General features: G+C 40.5%; 1 protein-coding gene and 1 long non-coding RNA gene across 2 annotated transcripts in view; both read right to left on the bottom strand.

The window, feature by feature from the left end:
- mgat4b (alpha-1,3-mannosyl-glycoprotein 4-beta-N-acetylglucosaminyltransferase B) overlaps positions 1–27,450 on the bottom strand; it is a 160,195-nt gene that overhangs the window by 99,566 nt on the left and 33,179 nt on the right. The window lies entirely within an intron of this gene.
- Positions 13,520–22,459, bottom strand: LOC121642884. Its single transcript, XR_006011004.1, has 3 exons — positions 22,448–22,459; positions 16,320–16,326; positions 13,520–13,585 (listed from the first exon to the last, which is right to left on the bottom strand). It is a non-coding gene; the product is annotated as an uncharacterized LOC121642884 (long non-coding RNA).

The raw sequence follows: 27,450 nt of genomic DNA, 5'->3' as shown, positions 1-27,450 counted from the left end.
TGGTCTGTTGGTTTTTGGTTCTGTTAGATCCAGGTTTTAGCTTTCTGTTTCAGGTCTTGTATATTTCCTGTCTGTTCTCAGATTTTCAGTTCAGGCCGTCTAAAGCTCTGGTTGGGTTTTCTGTGTTCGACTTGCCTTCTGTTTTTAATCAGCAGAGTTTATCCCCTTGTGTTTTCTGTTGTGTTTACTTCATGTTCCCCTGCTACACCTGGTCCCTGAGTACCACACCTTCTCCTCATTTGTTGTCCATCCCTCAGTGTTTAACCTGCATGGTATCCTTTCTTCTGTTTCTCACTTTTTCTGTCTTCAGGTTTATCAGTTATATTACATGTCTTTGTTTTAGCTTTTCGTTCTATTTAGTTTCTGGTTCATGCAGGGCTTTCTGTTTGTTTTAAAGATTAAATCTAAAACTTCATACTTCCTGAGTCTTCTCCCCCTGACACCATTGAAGGTCCGCCATCATGTCTTTAGAGCTCCACCCATTTGTAAAATCCACTCCAAGTAGAGATAACAGTCTCTGACCTTTTCAGAAAGTCATTTGGTGTGGTAATTGCTGCTACTTTTCAGACAACCAATCACATTAGGCATTAGACTGAAACAATCCCAACTGACACAAAAAACAACTGAGCAGAAAGCCCCAAAGCTGAAAGGTGGTGGATGCAGGTGTGTTTAAGCAAAAACTAAAGAAAAGCTTTTTAAAAAAGCTTTTTTAAAATCCATGGATGGATGGAAACTGGCTGGAATCTGGAATCCATGATGGATGGATGGATGGATGGATGGATGGATGAATGGATGGATGGATGGATGGATGGATGGATGGATGGAGTGTGTTTGGTGTGTGTTTGGCTCCTCTTTGCATGGCTGAGCATCACTGGCCGATTGGTCTGGCATTCTAACGAGCTCCCTAACGAGGTCCTTAACAAGGGCTCTCCCCACTCTCCGGCCCCCTTCTTTCTCCCTCCTTCCCTCCGGCAGATGGTGTTTAATCAGAGAGAGATAAATGAGGACATGACAACAGGTTGCTCTCACTGCACTTTCTGCCATTTGAACCAAATTAACAGTTATGAGACGTGATTACAGGAGCTGCGGAACATTAACACAGACCTGCAGTTGACATGTCTCACATTTTACCTGCAAGAAGCCTGTAAAAATGAGCAGAGCGAACTCTAAAACTGTAAAACCTCTAAATAACACCCTGACACAGAGTGGGAGCAGAAGCATGGCCAACAGGATGTCAAAGCGACAAGAAAGTGGTGCTCTGTGCTTCGCCTGCAGGGTCTGAGAGATGTGTTTATTAGAGCAAGAAGAGGGAAGGAAATAAAGTTCCTGAGTCAGCAGAACATGACACTACAGTTTTGGTCCCAAAGGGGCATTAAGTTAGGGCATCATCATGAGAACCAATGAGCCAACAAAGGAAAAAACAACTTCACAGTAGCAGCATCACATGAAAACAAAGCAGTTCTGCCAAGATTCACCTTCAAATGATTCAGAACCTGGACTGAATTCAGCTCAGTGTTCAGCCAGAACTTCCCGAACAGAACCGAGAAAAATCTAACCTGATCCAGCTGATAAAAACAACATTAATGCTGCAGGGCAGAATTCAGAGCTGGAGAGGCTGACATGTTTTTATGTGCTTCAAAGCTGTAAGAAGTGAAGTGATGATACCCCGTCTGTCCGGTCGGGTCCATTCAGAGAACAGTTCTGTGAAGCATGAGCTGCTTATCCCGGCGATAATGAGAACCATGACAGCGGTTTTCTTCTTCAGGCTGTGAACGCTCACATGAAAGTGATGCTTCTTATTTCACTGCTCACTGCTCTCTCAGCGCTGCTGTTGATTTATATCCTAACGGCTCAGCATCGGAGCCTTGAAACGAAGAAGAGAATTCAGCTCAGAGCACGGACAGTGATGAAGGAAATGTGGAAGCATCTTTAGTTTTGGAGCAAATTAAAGATAGTTGATGGGACATCGTCTGTGTTCAAAATCAGCCATGTTGTGACGTTGGCTGATGATGCTGCAGAAGAAGAGGAAGCTTGGTCCTGGTCATAATATCTGCATCTTGCATGTGTTTAACATTTATTTAATCTGGGTTTTTGTCTCATTTTTATGTTTGAAAATGCATAAAAACAAACACTAAATGATTTCTGAATCTGAGGTGAAAACATGAATTGATGAGTCGTACACATTATTAAACTGCAAATGACACAATAAACTTTGATTTCAACGTTACATTAGGTAAACATTAGCATTGTTAAACAAAACTACTAAATATTTGTTTACTTTAGAGTAAAAAGTTGGAGGTTATCCTGCATGCGGTGAATAATATTGGATGTATTTCCTCCTTTAAAAACAACTTTTTTATGTTGTGTCTTACAGGCTGGTGAGCCGTTCTCCACAATGACACCTTGGTGGTATTTTTTTTTCCTATAACCAAAAAATCCAACTGGGACGACTGAGTCTGTTCATGCAAGACGCCTCTTCTGCAGCTCGCATGTAACAAAAACAAATTAACCAACCTGCAACACACGGATGTAGCTGTATTTTCGTTTTATGCGGTAGTTGCACTGAGAAGTTACTGACATCTAGTGGGCATAGATATTACTTCAAATGTCATGTGGCACTACAGGTGCCTTTTAAAGGCGTTACTTATCCTAAACGGTTCTCTAGTTTCTAGCAAACAAAGCTGGAACTATACTGCACACAGAGTTGTTTGTCCATTCAGAGACACCGTAGTAATGGTGGCACAAACAGCTGCCATGTATGTGGACCCACGACTAGTAGATGTAAATGGCTTATTTTAAGATAATAAAAACATAACAGTTATTTTAGTAAAGTGAATAGATACCAACAGAAACACAGTTTTTAATGATATATTCATGTTTTCTGTCATTGACCTTTAAATTTGTTACATGCTGCACCTTTAAAACTGAGATTAATAGTACAATGAAGTCACTGGGACATCCCTACTCCTGACCTCCTTCTTTGTAACATCTCTGACTGGATGAATCGTAAAGGAAACAGATGTGTGTGAGAAAATATCCAGATGACAACCTGTGATTTTCAATCTGCTGGAGTCACACGCACACACAGGAAGGTGTGTGAGGAGTGTAAACACACTTGACAAGTCAAGGCTGGAGCGTCAGATTAAAGGCATCATCCAACTTCCAGCAGCAGCAAAGTGTGTGTATGTTTGTGTGTGTGTGTGTGTGTGTGTGTGTGTTAGATAGGATGGCCAGCTCTTTTTTAATACCACTGACAGACAGAAACCTCTTCCTCCCAGAAATATAGAAACAGTCCAATATACAGCAACTGAACCCACTGGTAACCATAGCAACAGCACTGATACTCCAGGCTGTGGTCACGGTTTACCAGACAGATTAACCAAACTGTTGGTTAAACTGTGGATGACATAGTTTTGTTTTGTTTTGTCCTCTTGTTGGGTTTTTTTTCAGCTTTTTGTTCTTTTTTTTTTGTCAGTTTAAAGTTATAATTTTTTTTGTCTCTGTATTTTTTGTGCCTCATTCTGGTCATTAAACATCAGCCATCAGTGATTTTATGTGTATTTTTCACATTTATTGGTTATCTAACATATTTGTTTCTGTTTCCTTTTTCGCTACATTTGTTGTCATTTTGCATTTCTTTGTGTTTGTTTTGCATCTATTTGTTGTTGTTTTATATTAATCTGTAATTATGTTGTTTCACTGGCGTATAAAAAAGTGCAGCCTGATGACAACAGCCTGTTTTATTATTGTTAAGACACATTTTGAGTAGCTAACACCTTCATTTTTAAAAAAAGTTTCTTGTCTTCAGGCTTTTTTATCTGAAGAAGACTGAGAATCTGACCTGACGCAGCTGTTTCCTCCTCCAGGTTCCTTTCCTGATATAACTACTTCTTCTACTGAATTACAACCAGCAGCAGTGTAACCGGTACTGCCCTGTGGTGGTTCTACACGGCCAAGTTTATTTACTTCAGACCAGTCTATGGAAACGAGACGTGACTTTTTTAAAAATATCACTTCAGATTAGCTTCACTGATGAACAGAAACCTGGCTGATAAAAGTAATAAGGAACAATAAAGTTTTACTAACTGAAACTGAGACACTGCTGATTGAATTACATGAAGAGACCACTCATTGCAGAAGCGGTGCCTCATTATTGAGATGAAAAAAACAACAACAACAACAACAAAAAAACAGCAGAGTAAAACTAAAAAAGAAAGAGATGATCGTATCACAGCCAAGAAGCTCACACCAGTCAGCTCACATAAACACAACACTGTGAGTACAAGAGAAGGACTGGTAACTTAATGTGTGATCGATGGAAACACAGCAGTTCACAGACATCATGTCATGTTGGATGTTCTCTTAAACAACTTTTTATTAACCTAAAGCAGCACATGAACCATTATTTTTTCTTTTTAAAGAAACTGTAGAGCAGTTGCAGTTATTTACAAAACTGACAATTAAATGAATAATTATACAATCTTGCAACAAAGAAGATCAGAAAAAAATTATCGTCTTGAGCATTAATGGTTTACACCTGTTCAAACCAGTTTATACTAAAAACCAGTTTTTATTTTTGTTCTGATCTGAATTTGTGGGAATGTGCTGCAGTGGGAAACTGCTTGAGGGGGGACCTTTTTCACTGCTGAACCATTAAACAAGCAGCAGAGTGGCTGTGTTATTGGAGATGTCGATCTTTGAAAATGTGCAGAGAAAGTTCAGAAAGTGAAGCTGTAGCAGACGGTGAAGTTGAACATGATCTGTTGTCTAGAGATACTTTGGTTTTAAACGGCCGGACGTAAACTAAACAGCCAGTTACTGGAAATGATGAAGTCCAAATAAAGTTGTCGTTGCCAGTAATCTGCTGCACCACCTTAGCTGCAAACACGCTTTGGAGAACCAAGAATGTCTGAGGGTGCATTCACACTGGCACTGTTAGGTCCGTTTTAAACAAATCCATGTTTGGTCCACTTGCGAGTGAACCCTGGTGCATTTCACTGACAGTGTGAAAGCAAATGGACCATCCAGTGAATGAAAGAGAGGAAGAGATGTAGAATGCATCACAGAGCAACATGCTGGATATCTCACTGCTTCTTCTGTTTATACTCGACAGATTCTGGTGAAAACTGAAGTAGGTTTGATTACCAAAAGCAAAAGCAGAAACCCCAAGGTGCATAAACTTGGTGTTGCTCCATTGTTTAGTTCCTGTGAGTGAGACATACTTGTTCCAGGTCAATCAATGAGCTGGATTTTCTTCTTCTTTCTTCTTGGTTAACAGCTGTTCCGGGGAAAACCGTCCTTTAAGCAGTTGTTGTAACTGCTACAAGTTGATCAGGTGAACCAAAGGTGCAAATTTTTCAACATTCCCTGCCCTCGAACAGAGTCCCCCGCACTATCCTGGTGTGAATGTGTCCTGAGATCAGCCCCCTCCACATCCTGGAGATGGAGAACACTTGAGTCAGAAGTCACTTGTAGATGTGTTTGCTACTGACTACAAAAACAAAAGAAAACAGGAACAGGTGGATGAAGATAACCACCATCACAATCTACACAGCCAAAGACCTGGTTCTGATAAGTTCTGTGGAAAAAGATTCAGAGCCACGATCAAAACTGTATAAATTAAAATGTTCTTTTGTACAAACATCATCATAATAGAATAGTCTATTCTTAGTCTATCTGCTGCAGCAATTCTTCTCTTAATCAGAGGAACTGTGGTTGACACCCAGTCATGCATGGAAAAATAAACAAAACACTATGAAACTGGGATAATTGTGAAAAATACTGCAATGTATGATTTTGGCTACACCAACCAGGAATAAAGAGTCTCCTCTTTCTCACCTCACCACATCAGGTTACTAGAACTGATGAAAGTGGTGAACGTGGTTATTGTGTACAAGCATCTTTATGGATCTGGTCTGGATTCTGCTTCTTCTCGGTGAGACCTGAGGACCTGCTTGATGCGATGCCTCAGTACGATCAGAGTCGACTGACGTGCGTAAAGCCTCCAGCGTTAGCTTCTAAAGACGGTCTGTGATCATTTCTCTGGTCACCTAAGCTTTGCTGTCAGACTCGACTTCTTCACCACTTTATCCTCCTGTCCTCCTCTTCAAACGTCTTCTGTTCTCTTTTAAAGATGAATTTTCTCTGGAAGTTTGAAATGTTCACACCTCGCCTGTGATGTTTCCCACCTTCCCACAATCCTCCTCTGCTGTTAGTACCGATTCATATGGCGTGAAAGCTGCCTCGCCGTCCTCCGTTAACTTTGTGTGGAAACAAACCAGGATTCTGCATCTTATCTGCACCTTTGAAAAACTGCAAACTGCATCTGCATGATGGAGGTTTGAGCAGCACGACAAACCAACACAAAGCTCCATTCTTCTTCTCCTCCTTTAATTCACACGGATCCGAGCCGTGAGCTGGTAGGAACATTAGCATCTGAGCCAGATGGAGTGAAACAGCAGGACGGCCAAGAAAACCAACTGCAGCAACAATAGTGGAGAAGAAACAAAAAGCCAAACTGGCAAAGACAAAAACAGCCGAAAACAGACAAAACAAAAGACGGACAGCTGGAAAAGCATCTGTCTGCTCTGAAAAGGAAAACTCAGGGTTCTGATCAGGTGTCTGTTTCAGTGCTTACTGAGATGCTGCTGCTGGATGTGGAAAATGTGACTGCAGTGATGGAGTCAGTGTATGGTTTGATATTTAAGCCACTGCCAGGAAAACCACTCAGGCACCGGCTAGTAGGACTTTTTAAAACACTCACACATGAACTGAATTATGTTGCTTTTCTCAAAATGCTGGACCAAGTCAAGCTCTGGCAGCTCAGCTTATTCATTTAACACATTTAAAATCAACAAACACTAAACTTTAAAAATACACAAATTAAAAAATCTGGTTCTCTGGACAAGACTAGGGTCATTTTATCTACTGTATTTAGTTATGAAGACATGGTGACGACAACTTGCTGAAGTTCAATCTGAGCGTCAGAATACAGAGAATGGTCTGAAGAAGAGAAAATATCCAGTGAGCAGTGAGAGGAGAATGGACAGATGGTCGGAGATGATAGAAAGGCAACAGGAAGTCAAATAAGCACTGGTTCCAACCAAGGTCTGCAGAACAGCATCTCTGAACACACAACATGTCCAACCTTGAAGCAGATGGACTACAGCAGCAGAAGACCACACCGGGTGCCTTCTGTCAGCTAAGAACAGGAAACTGAGGCTACAATTTACACACACTCACCAACACTGGACAATAGAAGATGGAGAAACGTTGCTGGTCTGATGAGTCTCTGTTTCAGATCCACTTTCAGATGTAGGCTCAGAATCTGGTGGAAACATCATGAAAATATGGATCCATCCTGACTTGCATCAACGCCTCAGGCTGCTGCTGGTGTAATGGTGTGGGAGATATTTTCTTGTCCCACTTTGGTCCCTTAGTACCAACGTGGCCTGGTTTAACCAGCACAGTCTACCTGAGTATTGTTGCTGACCATGTTCATCCCTTTATGACCACAGTGGAGCATCTTCTGATGCTACTTCCAGCAGGATAATGCACCATGTCACAAAGCTCAGATCATCTCCACCTGCCTTCAAGAACATGACAATGATTCACTGGACTCCAACGGCCTCCACAGTCACTAGATCTTAGTCCAGTAGAACCTCTGAGGAAAGTTTCCAACACCTCGTTGAAGCTATCACACCAAGAATTATCCGTTATCATCCAACCTGGTACCAGCAAGGAGGCCCTGATAAAGTGAATGGAAAGTGTGTGTTATCAGCAGAATTTTATCATTTATCCTGTACTGCAGTGATAGCAAATGCAAAGAGTCCAGAACTGGTTCAGGTTTCCATTCAGCTTCTTTAACAGCTTTTAATTTTTAAGGCAGATTCATAATCAGACAATCTGCAGAGTCCAGATCAGCCTTTCTTATCAGACAGAAGTTTGTTCTGATTGTCACGTGCTGAGCTGAGAGATGAGTCAGAGTGAAGGATTCCATGTCCAGCTGATGCAGCAGCTTCATGAAGGATAAATCCTCCACCTGCCTCTCAGTCCTGGAGACAAGCTGGATCATCAGACCGCTTAAGCAGGTTTTATTGGAAGTGGACTTGGGAATAAAAACATCATGTGAACAAGTCAGAACCAGGAAGCAGGATTAGTGTCTGAGATTCAGGATTTTATTGTCAAAGGGGTTCACAGGTTATTGAGATAAGAAACTGATTACTGCAGAGCTTCTTCTTGGTGACCCTTTAAGAACTGGAAGAAAAGTTAATCCGTCCATCTATTACTTTTGTCTTTATCCAAGGTCAGGTCACCGTGGCAACGGACTAAGCAGGGAATTCCTGACATCCCCCTCCTCAGCAATGCTTTCCAGTTCCTCCAATGAGGCCAGATAACACAAATATTCCCTCATCTGACTTCTTGGTCCACGCTGGGAAACTCCCAGCTGAATGTGCTTGGGAGGAGCCAATCCTAATCCGGAGGCTGAGAAGTCAAACAGAGGAGCAGCAGCTCCTCCCGGACGTTTGAGGCTCCTTCTTCTCCGACTGAGCTCAGGTTATTCCAGTTGACTTTGTTCACAGTCTGAGAAGTTTCCATTTTAGAATCAACCCATTATTTCAGGGAGAAGTTTGTCTGTGATTTCTATATGAGAAAAATCATTCTGAAATATTAAACACAATAAAATCCTGTCTACGTAGCAAGATGCTAATTTTGGAAAAGTCAGAGGTCTATGAAAGTTTTGGTTTTAAAATTTTCCATTTTAAAATTATTTTTAAAACAAAATACATGTGCAAAATTATTAATTATATAAAATACAATGGGGAAAAAAATATATATAGTTCTACACAGTGAATATAAATTTAATAAGATATATGTTTTTTTATAATATTTAATAATTTTAATGCTCTTTTCATTTGAGAGAATTCCTGGCCCTGATTAATTAATTTGAGAATTAATTTATAAAAGAATTAAGGGGTGGGTGGCTGGTCTGAAACTGCCAAAATAAGAAATAAATACAGAAATATAAAATTGAGCCGATTAACAAATTGATATGCCAATAAATAAATTAAAAACATTTTTTCCATTAAGAAACATATAAGATATGACAAAAAAAGCTAATTTCTTTTTCAATTATTTTAATTTGTATTAATATTCTAATTAATTTACTTTTTCACATCGTTCTTGTTCAAATTAATTATTTGTTTGGTGATTTTTTTTTACATTCCCTCCTTTATTTGTACGCCTGTATTTATTTCTTTATTATTTTCCTTTCATGTTTTCTTATCCTCAAATCATAAATTTCTGTATTTTATTTTCAACTGAAATTTTTACTTATTCGTTTTTCTTTATTCAGTCATATTTATGTCCTCATTATTTTCAGTCTTTTCTTCCTCTTTTTATTTCTCCAAGCCTGTTTAATCGTGCGTCTCCTCTTCACATTTCTGTACCCATTTCTGCTTCATTATGTAAATGAGGGGGCGGTCTTACAAGGCGTGTCTTAGGGTGAGCTCCTTTAATTTGACTTATAAAAAGAGAAAAGGAGGTTTCAAAGACAAAAACATGTTTACATATAAACATTTTTCCAAAAAAAATAAGGAAGATGAACAAATTCTATCTCAGGTCTACAAAGGAGGTCAGGCAGAGCTGACTTTTAAAAGATGCTTCCTCCTGAGGACGTTACACCACCTCGACATGGCAGTATCGATGTTCCTTCTGAGCTGGAGAGTTTTATGAACCACTAAACACTCCACTAACTGACATACAGATCCATCCTTTGTCACGTGCTACTGATGTAGGCATTACGTTGCCATGTGTGGAAAGGTTTTCCAGCCAGGGTGATTATTTCTACTAGTGATAACATCTTGTACAGCTTAGTCTTTATTTACACATGACGAAGACACAGACTTAAAACAAACGTGTGAGAAAGGTAGATAAATCCATAACATCACATATAGCATCAGTACCGTCACAACATTCAAATATATAAAAAAATGTCCACATTCAGGCTGAAGCTGAGCCTGAAAGCAAAGTTCTCTTTAGAACAATTACAACATTAACTTCTTCTTCGTGAGGCCATTTTTTCTGCCTCCTGTCTGAAATTATACCCAAAATAAATTAAGTATATCTGCACAACTACAAGGGCTGTATGTATAATCTTGGTCTCCATAGAAAGCTGAGATGTGAGATTATTACAGAAGTCAGAAGAGAGAAGAAACCGGATGCTTCTGATCATGTTTCTGATGGCGTTCTGCCTTCTGCGTTCAGAAATCCAATGAAAGAATAAAACATAACCAGAGCCCGAAAATGCCCAGTTCAGTAAATCTGAGCCGCTTTGTTCTGTTTAAGTTGCCATGACAACAGTGAGTCTGGATCAGGAGCAGCACTGCTCGGTGGTCACCTGTGATCGATTCTGTACAGACCCGGATTGTCTCCAAGCAGCCCAGTGTTATTTAACACTCAGTGTGTGTGTGGATACAACCCGTCTGAGCTCTTGTTTCAGTCGATGTGTCGAGTGGATTTGTGTTTATTTGAGCCTTTAGTCGATACTGCTGTTTGTCTGAGTGTGTGTGCTGAGATGAAACCCAGCTTACCAAGTCATTATCACACACACACACATTCAGTGTGAGTGTGAGCAGGCCAGCCTGGCAGCACTCACATATATTCACATGCCGCTTCCTCTCAAAATCAGCTGTCACATCCGATTGGAGCAGAAACAAAAAGATGGCAAGAGGAAAAACCTAGCATCTGTCAGAGCCCAGAGCTCAGTCCGAACATCACCCTGAACCTTTCTTTTCTGATCACATCTGGTGATGAAAAATGTCTCTGTCCTGATCGTAAAAATCACTAAAAGTTGTTAAGCTGCATCAGTTTGGTTTATTTTTACCCATTAGACCCAGAACTAGCTAACAACTAAAATCACTTCTTCTGACTGAATTGAACTTTTGTGGTCATTTTACAACTTGCTGCATGAAAATACAACTTCAATTACAAAAAAGTTCAATTTAAAGGCGTAAAATGTAGATTAAAAACAGAATTAATGATTTCCAAAATCTCATCAACCTATATTTTATTCCCAGTAGAACATAAACAACACATCAGATGTTGAAACTGAGACATTTTACCATTTATGGAAAATATGAGCTCATTATGAATCTGAAGACAGCAACACGTAACGTAAAGTTGTAACGGGGCAACAAAAGGCTGGAAACGTACATCCCCATGCGGGGTGGAAAGGAGGAGACCATTCAGTGGTCTCCTTGGATGCACCCCGTGGTGACTTGCCTCTCAGTTTTAATTGCACCAAGACACCAAAACACAAGAAACAACACACAAACAACACCTGGGGGGCATGGCATGCGGTGCTTTTTTAGCAGGATGCCGAGGCTTTTTAGGTTTTTCTGAAACTATTTCGGGTCCGCTTCTTTTACTAGCTTCCATACCTGCACGCTGCTGCTCTTTTGCTGACATAAAATAACAAACGCTGTCTTGTTGTTGTTTGGCAATCGTGGGGAGTCGCATATGATTGGTTAAGGAACCAGGAAGTAGGAAAGAAGTTATTCTGTCACGTAACCCTTACTTTGAAAGGAGAAAAACTTGACAAAGACATTGATGATGTAGGAGACAGATTGTTTAGCTTCCTTTGATCCCTCGCAACAAATGAGAACATTTTAAATTATTTTTACAGAAAAAAATCCTAATTATTCAGCCTTTAACAGAGTGAAGAAGTTCCCTCTGGATTATAACTGGTCAGGGGGAAACATCTGGTGGATGGAAATTTACTGTCAGATATGGTTCCTCCGTGTTTAGAAGGGAGAATGGTTCTCACAGGGGGAATGGATCTTGACGTGGAAACCAGCCTCCACACAGCTCCAGCTTATCACAGTAAAAGCAGCTTTTAAAGCCTTCCCACCGGCTTTTAGTCCGGCCTTACCGCCACCGAAAGCTGGCATTTACCGTGACTATGAAGGCGACTGTAACCACATAAACATACACTTCTGTACCAACGAGCCTGGTGTATTTTAGCAGGATCTACTGTTATGCTACCATGGTAACGAGCCGTTATTGGAGTAACTCCTTACAAAGTAACAGAGTAAAGTAACTATATCGCTCTTTTGGGTAATGAAGTAACGCATTACACTTAAAATATTGATAAGGAAACTAATTTACTAGACTACAGGAACGCATTTTCCTTCGTTACCCAAGCTGTGTCTGCCTGTGTGTGTGTGCTTGCCTGGGCACGTTGCCATAGAGATTGATTTGAGTGATGTAGTTGCTTGTGCCAAAGAAGGAGAGAGGGAAATGGAGACAGAGATGGGGGGTTTCAGCCAGTGGCAATACTCTCATTACTTTTACTTTATAGCTCGAAAGGACAAAAATATTCGTGTGAAAAGCACTCTATGTGCAGGCGACAGGTGTCTTTCTACTAGTACCAAGTCAATGAGCAACCTGTCTAAGCCTTTGTCAGCACAGCATGGCAATACCAGACTTTGGTGAAAGATCCTGCTCACCAGTCATTTGAAGGAGTCAATGAGCAGCCAGAAAAACAGAAACAGAAAAGTAAAGTAAAAGGTAGTCAAGTTACTTTTCAAATGCAGTAACTAGAAATTAATCTCATTACAATTTACAGAAGTAACGAGTAAGTAACTAATTACTTTTTTTGAGTAATTACCCCAACACTAATGAGAAACATCGTCTAACAAAACTGAATGAAATAAATTAGCTTTAGGCTAATTTAGCCAGTACCGCTGACTTACTAGTCGAGGAGAAAGCTGCAAGATCAGCTTCCCTTTTAAATCTTTCTCCTTCTTGAGCTCGTTCTACCTGGGGAAGGCTAGCCCCATGTTTTTCCTTTTTGTATCATCTGGTCACACTGCCTTTAAAGTCCTATCTTGCACTTTTTTGGTTATGGTAAAATGGCTCCTGATCTGCTGCTGCATTTGCATGGTCCTGCATTTTTGTGAATGACAATTTAACACATTTCCCAACTTGCAGGGGCTGTAAGCGGCTCTCGTTTATCTTCTCCTCCTGCGTCTCACTGTGCGCTGACTGGCTATTTGTCCCTTACTTTAATTTCAAGATGGCAGACCATCATGGTGCTTCCTACATGCTTACCCATTTTTTGTATAAACAAATCTAAAATTCTTTGCTTACAAGAATGTGCAGACTGACAATGCTGAACCACATCCTGCATCCATCACAGCAGCATGGCTTCACAGGAGAAGAGTCCGGTTGCTGAACTGGCCTGCCTGCAGTCCAGACCTTTCACCAATACACAACATCTGGAACATCACGGAAGCAGAAATCCAGCAACCAAGGTCCAGGAATGTAGATCAGCTAGAATCCTGCATCAGACCAGAATGGGACAACATTCCTCTCCAAGTAATTTCAAAGAAGAGGGGATGCTACACAATGCTAAACATCACCCTGGAACTACTTTTTACAGACGTGTTGCTACAATCAGATTCACAATCAGCTAATATTTTCCATGAAAATGTTAAAATGTCTCAGTTTCAACATCTGATGTGTTGTTTATGTTCTACTGGGAATAAAATTTGGGTTGATGAGATCTGGAAATCAATGAATTCTGTTTTTATTTTATTTATATTTTACACAGCGTCACAACTGTATCAGAATTACGGTTGTATATCTAACTCCACTCAAGCCCAGATATTAGACCGGTCCCAGTGTTATTAATACATCCAGAGTTCATGTGTTTAATTTGAACTTGAGGTAATTAGATGTGGTTTTAATTAGAACATGTGAAAGTGACATGGTTGTGATGGAGGAGGTGAAAAGTGGGGTAGGGTAAAAGCATCACCGTGGCAACTGCAGCACATTGACCGACTGGCTGCTGGGTCGGGAATGGGTCAAGTGGTTTGGAGTGTCGACAAACCACAAGCTGCAACCTTTGGCCTTAAGCAGCTCTCTACTGACAGGTTGTGTGTGTGTGTTTGTACTTTATGTCCACACACTGCTGCATGTCAGCAACAGCACTGCGATGGATGAAAATATGCTGCAGACCAACAGGCTGCAGGTTTCAGCTTCTTGTGTTGTAGCACAGGAAGTAAATGAGCTTCAAGTGTCCATTAAGTTTGAGTTTTAACACAACTGCCTGTACATGATGTTTCTGAACATCTACACCAATGAAAACATTGAAAGTTGCTTTAAAACCTCATCAGCTCAGCAGTTTGTGCTGACAGCTGCTGAACGCATTGTGTGGCATTAATTATTTACTGAGAGTATTAACTCAGTATTCACTGCAGCACGCTCTGCTCACTCTGCATTTCAGAAAAGTGTCAATAAGAGCCTAACCAGACCTTGTCTCAGCGTGTTGTGCACATGCATGTGCACGTATTACACCAAAAGAACATGCAGCGAACGGCTGGTTAAAGCTGTTTGTCTACTGATCAGGAAACATGTTCAACATGAATTAATTATATGTTGAGAAATAAAACATTAAATGCAGACCTGTCAGCCATGGATTGAAACATGAACACAATTCTGCTTTTAAAAGAAATTCTTTTGTTTCCTTTAAATAAAGGTTGAATTTAAATTTAACCTTTAAAATTCCAAGTCATTTTCTGAATGACTTTTTTAAAGTAAAACTACATGTAGAAGCAGATCCCTTTAATCCCAGTCAGCATGCTGACACCATGTTTTCAGGACAGCCTCAGTTTTCAGATTATGAGGCTAAAATGATGTAAAATGAATGTATGAATAGATTTAGCAGCATAAAGGCCGACCAGAAGAAGAAAGCAGAATTTATTACTAACAGAACTTTGTAGAAATAACACACAGATCAACAGTGACCAAGCCTTTTCTCATCTCATCAATCTCTCAAGTCTTGGCTTTCAGGAGAAAAATATTGTTATTGAAACAAACACACAACAGAAACTATTTACATATTTACACTTTTTCCTCATTTCCAGTTATTCCTGCTACTATTTACCTGCTATCCTCACTAAACCAACTCCAGCTCAGCTGCATTTTGGTGCCACTGTGCATCAAAAACATCTTCTAGCTTTATTCCAGCCATAGAGGAGCATTATTTTTCTTCTTTTCAGACAAACATAGAACTTTCTGCTCATCATTAAACTGCTGCTTATTAGACATTTCTGTCAATTTAAGCTCTCTGATTGGTGAAAAGTTTGACAGGAAGTGGTTTCATCATAATTATCAGGTCTAAATAGAGGTTTCTTAGCAACTTAGTAGTGATAGTATTTTTTTTTATCATGAAAATGTGATAAATAATGGTGTTATCATGACTCATTGTGGTTTTCCACAGTTTATGAATAAACACTACACTTTGGGACTGGTTTGTAAACGTCCTGGATGGAATATAAAGGGTAAGCTAATATTTTCAGTTTACCCCGCAAAATGACACACCATTCCTGAGAAACTGTTGATAACATGATAGCACTCGAGGGCACCTGCAATCTAGCAGTTTTCAGGGTTAACGTCAACCTGTGTAACACCCTCTGGATGCCGTTACAGTGAATGATGCAAAGACAGAAACTAAAATAACGTGGAGCAGAACGTGTTGCAGAAATTGTGACAGAATAACAGACTCGTCGTGTCTTTCTGGTTGCTGAACAGTTTAATCTGGATCTGTCAAAGTGTGTGTAAACACGGTAGAGATAAGAGCAGCTGACGTCCCTCAGCTGTGAGCTCTGAGTGGCAGCTGATGTTGCCATGGTGATGTTAGGTGCAGCATCCTCCCTGAAAATTCACAGAATTTTCTCAAACTGCTGACATTCTGAGAAAACCAGTAACTCCTGATGGGGTACGGCTGTGTGTTTCAGGTGTCCAGTGTACCAGCTGCGGACATGGGGTTGAAAATAAAGTCATGTCTGGTTTTTATCCTGTTCTCATTCTCGTTTGTGTCTCCATCATTTGGAGGCTAAGATAAGAGAGAAAAGACTAATGGGTGAATAAAAACATACTTTCTATTACATTTACAGTATGTAAACATACTTTACATACATCTTCTGACCATCATGTAACTGTGGTTGTTGGGTGGTTCACCCATGAATTAGCTCTACTGTTGTACTGACTGGTCTCCTCTGAGTTTGATTGGCTCCTCTGGGTGTATTCTCCAGCTGCAGCTTTAACAGGCCGGAGCTGAAGTGCTTGTTTATGAGCGCTGCTAACAACTGATTCTTAATGGTCTCTGGTTGGCTGCAGAGTGCATCCATCATGATAGAGTATTACTGTTCAGCTGTTTGCAGCACTGACTGTTCATTAGAGAAGAGGAAGGAAGAGGGAGCGTCCATAGTTCATGTGCACGTGAAGCATAATGATGTTTATTAAAATGCTACAGTTTTTCTCTGCCTGGTCATTTTGAAAACACGTGAAAATAAAACACTTTGTTTATGTTGTTCCTGCAATGAAATTCTTTTCTTTAACTTCTCAGACACTGATGTTGTGGTTTCTGGTGGTGTGATGATTTGTACCATACCATGTTCTGTCTGTGTGACCAGTAGCTGAGCTAGACTTTTACACTTGGGGTTACCAGAGGGTGGGCAAGACTTTATCAGGAAGGAGATATAGTAAGAAAGGAAATGATCATGTTCCTCTCTCTAGCTTCTTTTTTAAATGACCTTATACTAAATCAGGCTGGTTACAGGATATATTAATTCACATTTCCACGTTGTAGCTACTTTAACATCAAATAGCAGTCTGAACCTGGATCATGTAGCCAGTGCTGGAAAGTTCCACTTCTACATGAACTAGTTTAAAGTTCAGTTCACACATTTTAAAATGAACTAGTTCAGTTCATAATTCAAATTTTCTAACTAAGTTCACAGTTCTAAAAATGAACTAGTTCTTAGTCTTTTTCCCTGTATTTTCCTGTTGCTGCCACCCATTCAGTCCACGCTCATGGCCAGCTACAGTATAAAAACACGAGGGAAAACTTGCTTGAATGATTTTTTTAATGAGGAATTATTAAACTACGATAGGAACCAGGCTGAGGTAGGAAACAAAGGATGTACCTCAAAGTGCAAAAACTAAAGTGCAAAACATTTCAACATTATTTATCTTTTCATTGAGTCGTTTTTCAATTTTTTGTGAATGTATTTTTTTCTGAAAGAAAGAAAAGTTCTAGAACTTGGGTCATAAAAGTGCAAAATTCAGCCTAAATGTACAGTATAAGTAAAAAAACAGAACAAAGAAAGACATTCAAAACCATATGTCTTTTGTCAAGTTAATGAAAGCTGAGGGATCCTCTTTCCTCAAAGGCTGCAGGTCTCTGACAGCATACTGCAAAAGGCTTTCCAGCTGCGGCTGGAGATGAAGACTAGGAGCTGCTGCTACTACACCCGTTATTTAGTTTTGGGTGGTAGAGGATCTGCTTTAGCACGCCATTGCCAAGTCTTTAGACTGTTTTTAGTGACATTTAGTTCACATACCTTCAAAGGCTAGCTGGGTGCTTTATTTCAGTCTGCCGTTTCAGGTTTGATGTTGATGTTGTTGACGTCTGGAGTTGCTTCTTGACACTTGGCGGCCGAAGTTTACACAAAAAGGCAAGATTTCTGCCTCCTGGACCATCACTGATCTTTTCAAAAAACTTATTTTAAGTGATAATACGAAGATGCTGTAGTGATCATTGAGGCAGAGGTGATGCTGCCTTCATTGAATTTTGCCTCCATGTTTTGCAGTTTGATGACACATGCGCGGTGCAGCTCTGTGGTGGCTGGTGTTGCCAGATTTGGTGTTTTTCACCTAAATATTACGGCCTGTTTACGATGTGTTTTAGCCGGAATTTTGCCTGGAAGGCTCCATGGAAATCTGGCACTCTGTTGAAGGAAGTTCAACTGTGAAAGAACAGCGTTCACAAACACTGTCAGCAGGGACAGAGCTATAGAGGTTTCTGTCCTACTCCTCCCGAAACCTGTGACTCACCTGAGGCGTCCAAACAAATTTCGGAGGATTCTAATGCCACCCTGGACACCTCTATAGCTCTGCCCCTGGGTTCTTTCTGGCTTCCTTCCACAGTCTACACACATGCTTGTTTGGTTAATTTGTGTTTCTAAATTCTCTCTAGATGTGACTGCAAGTGTTTGTGGGTTTTTGTTTCTCTGTGGTGGGCTGGTGTCCAGCAGAGTCCCATGGCTGAGAAACCGCACTATGCAACTTTTTCATCAGGGATGTTGCATAACGTTGCAGATGACTTAAATTTTGCACACGCGTCACACACTAGCAAGTAGCTGTAAGGAAACCAGTTATTTCTGAACACACTGTGGCTGATTCAGCTATTTAACGTTAGAAGACATTATCAGAGGAAGAGAGGAAACAAAAGACAGTTAGGGACAAAGCAAAGGAGAAGACAAGAGTCAGCATGAGACTGTTTTTTACTATCTGGAGGGAACTCACAGTACAGGTAGCAAGATGGATGCCGAATTGGCTGTTGATAAGGGGCACGGAGAAAATGACAGAAGTTAAGTAGTGCATGTTGTGTTGACGACATCGAGACACGAAGTGTTGATGTGGTGTGCCGTTAGGTGCAGTGAGCTGATCAATCATCTAATAAAGATAATTTTTAAAATATAAATGCACTTTATTTATATAGCACTTTACAACAACCCACTGGTGAACCAAAGTGCTTTACAAAAGATTAAAACAACAATTTAAAAACACACCAGAAAACAAGTACAAAAGTAAAAGTAAGATGAATAATAAGAGCACAAAAAATAAAAGGATAAAAGCAAAAAATAAAAATAGAAGTGTCACCACACAACTGGGTGTTAAAAGCCACCCTAAATAAATAAGTTTTAAGTTTAGATTTAAAAAAGCCAGGTCTGTGATGAGATGCATGTCAGTGGGGATTTTATTCCAGAGCCTGGATGCAGCAACTGAAAAGGCTCAGTCACCCTGATTTTATAAATTTGGACCTGGGCACTTCCAGCAGTAGCTGGTTAGACGACCTCAGAGCCCTGTCACACTCACGAACAGTTAGCATCACAGATAAATAAGATGGGGGAGGCCATTAGGAGCTTTAATAACAAACATTAAAAGTTAAAATCAATTCCAAAATGGACTGGAAGCCAAAGGAGTTAAGGATAGGAGTGATGTGCTCCCTTCTCTTGGTGCCAGTTGAAGCCAGCTAAGGGAAAACTGGGAGACACCAACATTCAGTGCATTACAGTAATCTAATCTAGAGCTAATTAGAGCTAATTTTTCAAGGTCATGACTTTTTAAAAACATTTTAACTTTGGTCAGAAGATGTACTGTATCTGAAAAAAGCTTCTCTTGACAACATTATCTATTTGTTTGTCAAATTTTATGCAGCTATCAAAAATCACTCCTAAATTCCTGCCGTAGGACTGGGTGTTAAAGGGTTTAGTTTTTATTTATTGAGCAGGGACTAATGCATTAAACGTTTTTTCATATGAAATACAAAATCAATGTTGTGGATTTAGGTGTGTAGCCAGTGACTCATTTTCAACCCCTGTCTCTGGTTAAGCTTTATTTTCAGTTACAAATAGTAAAAAATGTTCAAATAGGATGAATAGATAGAAAAACATATGAGGGTGGGAAACTTTATTTTCTTCTTCTCTCTGGTAATGTCCGCCTTCCGTAAAGCAGACGCCTGAATATCAGCTCCTCCTATGTGGAAGAATGACACTAAATATAATCATTAATAGAGATCTACTCCAAAATGACTTAAACAGCTTCCAGCTTCTTTTTCTGGAGAGGTGGGGGTCTCTTATGTTCCCAGGGGACAAAGTCTCATCAGCCATCTTGAAGGGACATTCGGCTCCATTTCTGCCCTAAGGCTCATTATTGAAACATGAATAGATCAGCAGCTGATAGGTTTCCTGCTGCTTCCTGTCTGTGTGATAACAGCTTCCTGTCTATAAGCACTTCGTACATTTCTTCCTCAGCTCTGCTCCCACGCTGAGTCACACCCACCCAGAAAATAAAACCCTCTCCCCGTGTTTATGCATTCCTCCCTGTCATTATGCTACATGTGACCTCCTGCCTCCTCATTAGTCTGCAGTCAGAAACACCTGCTGCCCCAAGGCGGCCCCGCAGGCCCCCAGCATCCACCTTTGTAGGGAGTCCAAAAAGGAGGTCAGCCACACCACCCAGAATAAAGTTTACTGTGTAACTGTTGGTTTGAGGAGCAAACTAAACCATAAAATACAGTCAAACATGATTCTGCTTTCTTACCAGAGATGTAACAATCTATCGATCTACATCAGAGATGTCCATGTCTGTCCTCGAGGGCCACCACCCTGCAGGTTTTAGATGTTTCCTGTCATAATCTGCAGGGTTAGCTATGTCTCTGGTTTAGTTCATGTTGGATTTCTGTTTCTGGTGTCATTTCTTAAGTTTGTTGTTGGGTTTTTAGTTCAGGATCAGTATTTTGTTGCATTTTCTTCTTGTACTGGTCCGCTGTTGCTGATGGTCAAAACTGCTTATTAGTAATTAACTCCTTCGTATATAACCGCCCTGGTTTCTTTTGTTTCTTGTTGGAGCGTTGCATTCCTCACCTTCCGTGTCTAATTTTTTCTGTTAGCTTTTTCTAGGTATTTTGTAAAAATGCAGAATGACATATTTCACCGCGCTTAGTTGGTGTCTTCACAGGCAAGATCAGGTTTCTTTCTGTATGGATTTACAACTGAATATTGGTGTGGATCTAAATAACTTTCATCCATCCATCTTCTACCACTTATCCAAGGTCAGTTCACAGGGCAGCATCTTAGGCAGAGAAGCCTAGGTTTACCTTTCCTCAGCCACTTCTTTCAGCTCGTCTAAGGGAACCCTGAGATGTTCACAGGCCAGCCAAGAGGCATTGTCCCTCCAGTGTGTCCTGGGTCTTTTCTGGGGCCTCCTCCTACTGGTACATGCCTGGAACACCTCTCCAGGGAGATGTCCAGGATGCATCTTAACCATATGCCCAAGACACCTCATCTTGCTCCTCTGGAGGAAACTTGTTTAGGTTACTTCTATCCTTGATTTTGTTCTTCTGGTCACTACCCAAAGCTTGTGACCACAGATGAGGATAAGAACATAAATCAACCAGTAAGACAGACTGATGCAGAGTCTGCATCACTGCAGATATCACCCCGTTCCTCATGTTGATCTCCCGCTCTATTCCTTCCTCTCTCATGGACAAGACCCCCAGATACTTGAACTCCTCCACTCGGGACAGGACCTCATTCCGAACCTGAAGAAGGTACAACACCCTATTCCGTTTGAGAACCATGGCCTCAGATTTATAGCTGCTGATCTTCATCTTAACCACTTTACACTTGGCTGTGAGAGTTGGAGATCACAGCCTGATGAAGTAAACAGAAACCCAATCCTGAGAACAAAAAACCGGACCCCCTCGGCTGCACCTAGAAATTCTGTCCATAAAAGTTCTGAACAGAATTGTTGACAAAGGGGAGCCCTGGTGGAGTCCAACCCTCACTAGAAACAGATGCATTCACACTGCTGCTGTTGGTCCAACCCTAGTTTACTTCCACAGAAAGGGTCTGGAGCAGCGTGAGCGTACATTCTGATTCCGGGGCAGACTAAAGAAGCAAACTCCGGTCTACTTGAAAACTGGGGGTCACGGTCCACCACCACGTGAACCCTGGTGTAGTTTTCTTGCAGTGTGAAAGCAAACGGACCATCCAGTGAACCAGAGGAAGTGACGTACAATGCATCAAATCTTCTTCTTTATTGGTTAGTGGACATTTTATGGAATATCATTCCCTAGCGAGCAGTTGTTGTAACTCCATGACATTATTCAGTCCACTTGAGTAAAGTTCAGTGTGAAGCCAAACCAGACCAGAGGAATGTGTAAAGTTTTGCTAATTCCCTGCCCAGATGGACCAAGTCCCCTGAACTATCCTGGTGTGAATGCACCCTTAGAAATATGGATCAGCCTCCAACGCTAGTCACACAGGGACCAAACAGCCTTTATCAGAGGCTCTGGGACCTCTCTGTCCCCGTGGGACTCCCCATGTGATACAGATGAATGCGTTCACCAAGTCCACAAATTATATGTACACTGGTTGGGCGAACTAACCCTAACCCTTCAGGACCATGCTGAGAGTGTAGAACTGGCTCAGTGCACAAAAACTCACACTGTTTCTCTTCAATCTGAGGTTCGACTATCTTGATGGCCCCTCCCCTCCAGGACCCTCAAATAGACCTTATGAAGGAGGCTGAGGAGTGTGATCCCTTTCGTTGGAACACAACCTTCTTAAAGATGGGGGACTACCACCCTGGTCTCCCAGTCCAGTGGAACTACATCTTGTGCTATGTGAGGTTGGAAGAACAAGGATTTTCAGTTGACTTTGTGATGTTCTGATGTTTTGGACTGTTGGTCACAGAAACTGAAACATCTCTGGATGTAACCACAAAATATCTGCTAGATTTTCAGCTTCTCCCAGCAGTCTCTCAGATGTGATAATAGTTTAGAAATCCAGCAATAATTATTTATTCTAACATTTACATTTCATAACAGCAGAACAGAATTCAGATTTAGTGTTTTATCACCAACACTCAGCTCCTCTCAGAGTCATTGCCGCCGTATGAGAGTGAGCGAGTGAGAAACAAAGCATTCAGCCGAGCAGCAAAGTCTGAGGGAGAAGAGGAGGAGGAGAGGAAGAGGCAGTGAGGCGTTCAGGTTCAGACAGCTGGAGGAAATCACAGACTCAGACCGGCTGCCAGTTTCTGACATTTGACTGAAAATCTGAAACGTCACGTTCAGAGCGACTGAATGCCTGTTAGCATGCAGTCTGTTAGCCTGTCATCAGCCTGCTGCTGGAACTGCTGTTACCACGACAACCAGGATTGTATGTGTGTGCGTGTGGGAAGGCCAACTCATCTCCAATCACTCATCACACACACACACACATGCACACACAGATGAGGGAAGATGTCCTCTAGACTGTGAAGCGTGTCCTTATCCACCTCATCGTCTGCTGCAGCCTGGGATAACACACACACACACACCTTAATTTATCACACCTCAGAAATGTGCATGTGTGTGTGCAGCCATGGACAATGTAATGCTCTCAGAATACTAACACACACACACACACATACACACACACAGATTCTGTAAGAAGCAACCCTGATGACTGAAACTAAAAAACAGAAAAAGCTATAAACCCAATTCCAAAGAAGTCAGAACGCCGTGTAAAATGTAAATAAAAACAGTAAAAGCGTCTGCTAAATGACTGTAGAATATTCATAAACAATAATAACAAGCCGGATTCTCCCTCTCCTCTTTAGTCTGCAAGACACGCCGTCCATGCTTTCCAGAAAGAATTTCACATTTAACCCATCTAACCACAGAACAGGTTTCCACTTTGCCTCAGACCATTTGAAATGAGCTTTGGTCCAGAGAAGATGGCGCTGTATCTGGATCTGTTCACATCTGGCTTCTTCTTTGCATGATGGAGCTTTAACCTGCATTTGTGGATTTCAGGGTGAATTGTGTGAGGCTCTGCCTCTCTGAAATACTCCTGGAATTTTCCTTGGGATTAATAACATATGTTTAATTTATTTTTATTTTATATCCAGTCATGTTACCTTCTTATTGCCAATTAACCTATTTGGTTGTCAAATGCTCCTCCAGTTGTTTCTGATTTGTACTGGTTAGTTTTCCAGCCTTTTGTTGCTCCTGTTCCAACATTTTACTGAGGTGTTGGTGCCATCAGATTCACAATCACCCCATATTTTCCATTTAATGGTAAAATGTCTCAGTTTCACCATGTAACATGTTGTTTATGTTCTACTGGGAATAAAATATGAGTTGATGGGATTTGTAAATCAATACATTCTGTTTTAATTTACATTTTGCACAACATCACAAGTTTGAAACTTGGAGTTTCAACTCTGTCCAGAAAATGGACTCATTTCAGCCGAGTTAATCCAAATTCAGCTCACTATTTACACGTGAATTATAAAATGAAATTTATTTCTGTCAATCAGGAAAATGTTCTATTGCTGTGAAGAGTAAACCTAATCTGTATTTTCATTTAACTTTTTGCTGCAAAACTCTAAAATGAGTCAGATATTCTATCTCTCAGAGTCCAAAAACCCTAACAGGGATTACTCTGGCCTTTTACTGGATCAACACAGACGTCTTTGATTGAAATCTTTCAGTTTACTGGAAACTCTGCCTTAAATTTCTGCTCATGGAGTTTTTTTCCAGAGAAAGTAAACAGACTATGTGTCGGTGTGTTTGTGAGAACCAGTCTGGACCTTGAGCGTGAGGATATTTTATTGAATGAGAGGTTGTTTTGGCTGCTTCACAGCTCGAAGCTCAAATTATCCTCATAAATTATTCCACAGTTTGTAACTGAAGTTTTATCAGCCTTTTCTACATCAAGTTAAACAATCAATCAATCAAGTTTTATTTATAAAGCGCCTTGCAACAACCACAGTTGATCAAAGTCAGAGATTAAAAACAAGAATAAAAATATACTGTACTTGTAAATTATGCATATCGGCTTGTTTCACAAGTGACAGCAATCTCAAGTGTCAGAGTCTGATCTGAATAAAAATGTTTCAGCCTTAAACAGGAGCAGGTCCATGATGGAGAGTAACTCCAGGGACAGAGAGGTCCAGAGTTTCAGCCCCGCCATTACAAAAGCAAGAACAGGACAGGAGCGATGCTCATGCAGATTCGTTAAAAGGGTGTCGAAGCTTTATGTGCCTCTACAAACTGGGGAATTACTGGTGAAAGTCATCACACAAGTTCGAAACTTTAAGTCGAGTCAGTATTTGAGTGTTTATGTTAGAGTTTGGTTTGGAGTTTGTCTGTTCGTTGCTTCTTGTGCTGGTAATTCATGTTAAGTTTGATATTTAGCACACACGAGCATGTCTCTTTTTTACAAAACAAACTTTTTTTCTCTCCCCTTTTAAAAAAAAAGGTAAAAAAAAAGTCCCATCCACACTGAACCATGTATAGAAAACCTTTGTCCAGATTATTTACATATGCGACTTCTTTGAGATCTCATCCCTGATCTAACGTTATGGTCCAATCAGGTTCAGTGGGTTCAGTGTTGTCTGAGTGTTGTTAGGCCTTCTAAATGGACATTTATGTACAAATATGTAAACATTTCTGTTAGCAACGTTAGCACCAGCACCCACATGGCTAAAGCTGCTGTTGCCACAGAAAAAGAGGGAAGATTAATGCATATTTGTGATGTTAAACTTAGGAGAAAGCAGTTCACAGTCAGATGTTACAACCCAAAACCAGAAATGTTCCGCTAGCAAAACATCTTCATCCAGGAAAGCGTTTTCCAAAATGTTCGGTTTGATTGTCCAAAACTGTGTTTGAGTGTAGACGGGACACACACATGCACAGAAAACTCTGCGATGTCAAAAAAGCCTGTGTGGGTGTGAACAAGTCCTGGTCCCACTGACTGCTAACACACAGATTGAAGCCTCAGATACAACAACCAGAAAAGGTTCAAACAGATCTATAAAACATTTCTCTTACCACAAACAAAGAAATCTGTGGCAAAAAATATATTAAATGACCAACAAGGTGCACAAAAAAACAATGATGGCAGAAAGGGACGTAAATCATCAACACTGTTACATAAAAAGCAATTTCACAGGTTTAAAATGCACCAAGGAGCATCTAATGACTGCAACTTGACACAGAACTGCTGCAAAGGCACAAAACAAAAGCAAGAAGACAGAAAATAAATGCAAACATTACGCAGCATGAAAGAAATCAGCCGAAAAGAGATGCAAAATTAACAGCCACAGAGATGCAACAGACATAAAACAGCTGTAAAATAACTGTAAATGGAAAGAAAATGAATACACATTAACTAAACTAGTGCTAAGGAACATAGAAAAATGGAAAATAAAGACATGCAAAACTATTAAAAGACATTTACAAAACAACTGTAAACAGATCAAAGAAAAACTGTGAAGACATCCAAACAGAAACAATATGACTGCAAACAGCAGAGGGTTGATGCTTTGCTCTTTAACTGCTCCACACCCACACTGTCACAATATGTCCACAGGTCTGCAGCAGGCTCAAAGGATTTCCAATAAAGTCACTAAACTCTACAGGAAATGATCTGGATGAGGATGTTTCATGAACGAGATGGTTGGAGGATACAGCTGGAGAACGAGGGATGCTCCACGTCACTAATGGCCCTCACAGAGATAGAAGAGCATGAGGTGTGTGTGTTTAGGAGTGTGTGTGTGGCAGCCTTCAGCCTCAGTAAGTGGACTCTGTACACAAACACACACACACACACTTGTCGAGCTCAAGTATCACTTCTCTTTAAACAAGGCAGCAGTGTTTCCTCCCGCCCTGCAGCTCTGAATGTGTGTGCAAGCATGAATGTGTGCTTTCTTTAACCTCTCACTTCTTTCACACACTTTAACCGCCAGCTGCTACCAGATGTTAGAAATGGCAGAGTCCAGAACCTTTTATATCAAACCTCCCTGATCTGTGAATCAGATGAACATCACTGATTCTGTAAACAAGAAACTTAAGACTAAATTTTCTGGTCCTTATCAGGTCCTAAAAAGAGCTAAATGAGGTTTGGTCTGGTCTGTCTGAAGGACATTGTTCCAGAGGTCTGGTGGTTTGTTCAGATGCAGCCTTGCAAACCTAAGTAGTGCTGCCATGTTCCTTTTAGAGAGAAGAGGCTTTCTCCTCCAACCCTTCCTAAAAGGCCATACTGGTCCAGTCTTTTTGCATTTAACATGCCAGCCGAGGCCTGGAGAGTCTGAGATGTAGCTCTTGTTTTTTATTTGTTTGTTTTTGTTTTTTTTCCAACAGTTTGACCTTGGACTCAACTTGCTGGGAAAGCCACTCCTGGGAAGATTGGCAGCTTAATTTAAAGCTTTTCTCTTGTGAATAATCTTTCCTTTGGTAAGTCCAGATAGTTTGGAAATGAACTTTTCAGCAACAGTTACTTCTCTGAAATCATTGCTGATGTCGTTCCTGCTTCTCATTGGGTATTGCAGCTGGTTACTACTGACCTTCTTAATTCCTGTTTACGCAGTAAGGGTGGACGCAGTTTTTCACACACTGACTTGTAGTTTCTGTTTAATTGTACAAAAATAACTGGGACGCTTTGTAAAATGTAAATGAAAACACAAAGCAATGATTTACAAATCTCATGAACCCGTATTTTATTCCCAGTAGAACATAAACAACATATCAAGTGTTGAGACTGAAACATTTTACTAATTCATGGAAAATATGAGCTCATCTTGAAACTAAACACATCTTAAAATGCTGCTCAACAGACCTGAACCTTGGCCCCAACTAAATTGTGAAATAAATACTCAAAATTTTTCAAAACAGGACTATTTGTGGGAAAAAATGTAATATTTGATTTACATAAAAGCCTTTTAATGTTTTTTCTTCCTAACTGTCCTTGAAATAGTGGTCATGAACCTGTGAGAGGAGAGGAGAAGAAGAGGAGAGGAGAGGAGAGGAGAGGAGAGGAGAGAGAA

The sequence above is a fragment of the Melanotaenia boesemani genome, chromosome 7, assembly GCF_017639745.1.
Source record: "Melanotaenia boesemani isolate fMelBoe1 chromosome 7, fMelBoe1.pri, whole genome shotgun sequence".
Classification (NCBI taxonomy): domain Eukaryota; kingdom Metazoa; phylum Chordata; class Actinopteri; order Atheriniformes; family Melanotaeniidae; genus Melanotaenia; species Melanotaenia boesemani.
Note: the sequence above shows the minus strand (reverse complement) of the source record. Positions and strands in the feature narration are given on the sequence as shown.